Here is a 3678-nt window from a genome sequence, read left to right on the forward strand (position 1 = left end):
ACACCCAGGAAGCACGAAATATGTACCAAAGATTTGAAGAAGAATTATTGGTAGCCTAATATGAAAAGAGAGATCGCGAACTGGGTAAGTAGATGTTTGACTTGTCAGAAAGTAAAAGCTGAGCACCAATGACCTAGTGAATTTTTGCAACCATTAGAAATTCCAAAATGGAACTGGGACACGTTACAATAGATTTTATAGTAAATTTACTAATGACCTGAGCCAATCGTGACGCTATTAATTGTTGATAAATTGGAAAAAAAAATAATAAAAAAAAATCTGTGCATTTTTCTTCCTATCAGTCAGAAATATACCCTTGAGAGATTAGTAAAGATGTATATGAACGAAGTTGTGTCTAAGCATGGATTACCAGTGGCAATTGTTTCGGATAGAGATGCGAGATTTACATCGAGCTTTTGGCAATCATTTTAAGAATGTTTTAACCTGAGCACTGCGTATCACCCCCAGACTGATGGATAAAGCGAAAGAACAATTCATACTATTGAAGATATGTTATGAGCCTGTTCTTTGGACTTAAAAGGAAATTGGAATGATCACTTTCCTTTAGTAGAGTTTGCCTACAACAATAGCTATCACTCTAGTATTGGAATGGAACCTTTTGAGGCAATGTATGGTAGAAAATGTAGATCACGTCTTTGTTGGATAAAGTTCGAGAGAAAAAGATTCTAGGACCAGAGTTAGTCCAACACACCAAACAATCAATTGATAAGATACGAAAGAGATTAGTTGCAACTCATGATAGACAAAAGAAATATGCAGATTTAGAAAGAAAAGAGAAAACATCTGACGTAAGAAAAAAACACTTTTGAAAATATCGCCTTGGAAATGAATAATTAGATTCGGGAAGAGCAGTAAATTGAATCAAAGGTCTATAGGACCATTGGAAATCCTAAAGAAAGTTGGAAGTGAGTCTTATCAGTTAGACTTACCCCCAGACCTACAACATATTCACGATGTATTTGTTAAAAGCTTACAAAACTGATAACTGTCATGTCTTACGAGCCAATAAATATCCAATTTGACATAACATATGAAGAGAAACCGACAGATATTGTAGACTCAAAGTCTCAAGAACTGAGAAACAAGAAAGTAAAATTAGTTAAAGTGATTTGGCGATATCCGGCATTAGAAGAAGCTACATGGGAATTAGAAGAGGCAACGAGAAAGAGCTATCCAGAATTGTTTCAGCACCAAATATGATTCCGAGGTCGGAATCCTTTAAAGGAGGGAAGAATGTAACAACCGCAAATTTTCAAGTACGTAAATAAGTTGATTATTAAATTTTATGTGGTTAAAATTAGCATTTACATAAATTATGAATTTAGTATTGGTACGTAATATATTTAAGAGTAACAAAAGTTTAGATTATATTTTTATGTCAGCTAGAGAATCAAGTTCAGTTACGTACCATTAATATTAATACGTGAATAGTTAGTAGACGTGAAGTTCTAATTTTACAACCCGAGAATAAATAAGTATTACGGGTTGGCCATGATAAATATTTCATTGTAATTATTTCATAAATTACGAAATATTTAGAAAATATTAGAATAATTATTTTATTCAATTCTATTATCTCGTATAATAATATTTAATGATTTTAAAATAGTAGCGTTAAATGAACGGGAACCGAGAATATTCGAGTAATAACGAAACAATTAATTTTTTCCCGTAGCGTAACTTGGCGAGCAAGAAAGAAAAAGAAGTTAAATAAATAAAAATAAAAATTATACTTGGTGCCCAAGTAGACTTGGCGCCCAAGTAAGTTTTTCTATAATTTAAAAATGTTAATTAAAGGTCATTAAGTATTAATGGTGATTAAGAATCAGTATAAAAGCCAAAGTAATTTCTCATTTACTACCTTCACTTTTTCGGCATAAATTGGAAGAAATTAGAGTGAGCAGAGGAGCATATCAGAGCTTTAATTTGGGAAGAAGGAATTTTGGATATAAACCTGCACCTGAATCTAAGGTATTATTTTCCTTACGTTGGTCAATAATGCTAGTTAATGGAGATTAACTTTCAATATTCAAGCTTGTGGTATTCATTTGGTGCTCACTAGTATATTTTTAACTTAAACCTAAAAGTCTAAGTTTACTGCAGCACACACAGATATACTTCTAAATCAACTTCTCATATTTGTTGAAGTTCCCCAATTTCTTAAAAAACTAGGTTTAGAGTTTATACATGTATATTTTGGGGTGGTTTGGACCTTCACAAGCCGAGATTGTCAAATAAATATAAAAATATGGAATTTGGATTATTTAACGATAAACTTAGATTGATAATATTTTGGATATGATTATATAATTAAGTAGATGGATGATAATAATAAATTTAGAGCTAAGTATATAAAATGGATTCATTAAAAATAATGTATGCGGAGTAAAGATAATTGGAATGTAGTAAAGGAATTTTGGCTTTAAAAATATTTTGGTTAACAATAAATTTTTGGAATGAGGGTATAAAATAAAAATGTATTGTTGGTAGCGTTAAAAGTAATTTGTGGATTAAAAGTAGATTTAAAATTTAATCTATTGGGGATTACCGTTCAATTAGGTGAACACGAGTATAGATCTATGTGAAAAACGGAGTTTAAGTACAAGTTGAATGAATAAATATTCGGATAATGGACATGAGTAACGTAAGAGTGGAGTTTATAATATTTTGGGATAGAAAAGAAGGAAATATTGAATATTAGTCGGCCGTTGCGTAAATAATAATAAAATTTTAATATAGATGAGCGGAGATTATTGGTTAAAAAGAATGAGTAATAAAAGATAATTGGATATCAAATATATAAATATAAATGAGCTTTATAATTACTATCATTATACTATGAAATAAAAGTTGTGTATGATTTTCTAAGCCAGCATGAAAAAACGATTATTCGAGATTAATTAATGAATATATATATATAAACCTACTTGAAGTAGATACTTTGGAATTATTTTTATTCCTTTAAAATGATAATACTAAATCTATACTACCTTGTGTGATATAGAATGTATATGTTCCGGAAAGGCGGAGCCAATTATGAGTATTAAATTTGTACAGTCTTATCAAGCTAAGGACGTCAGGCAAGTTCATTATCCCTCTCTTGACGTGAAGTTTTTCGTGCCTATTTGATAATTGTGTGAAAAGTGTTGATTGTGAAGATATTACATTTCGTACCAACGTGAATCGAGAAAATATCTCTGTTTCATTTGGAAGACTTTAAAGATATTGTTCATATATTACTTTCTATAATTCGAGCCCTCCCATTGTACGGGGATGAGCTGATCCTAATAACGATAATATTTTTGAATCTTTGAAACTTGAGGTGAATACATTGCAGCGATGATCTCACCATAATCAACTTACTCCCTTTTTGGAGATCATCTTATTCCTTGGAATCTTGTTCTTTTAATTATCCTTCACTTCTAACTTCGGGTAATCTTTGTTGAAAGGGTGCATTGTTCGCACTTCTTTGGTAGAGATGCGAAGTGTTTGTTTGGGAGAATTTTCTTGTATTCGGAGGAATCTGTTCAAGCTGGTCAACACGAATTTATTAAATTCGTGGTAGAGTTGAAATTTACTATCTGGTAAGGCAGATAGTTTAGGGTTACAAATGTTAACCCTTATGCTAGCAAATGAGAGTGATAGGTGTGTCTTGTG

The sequence above is a fragment of the Daucus carota genome, chromosome 5 (assembly GCF_001625215.2).
Source record: "Daucus carota subsp. sativus chromosome 5, DH1 v3.0, whole genome shotgun sequence".
NCBI lineage: Eukaryota > Viridiplantae > Streptophyta > Magnoliopsida > Apiales > Apiaceae > Daucus > Daucus carota.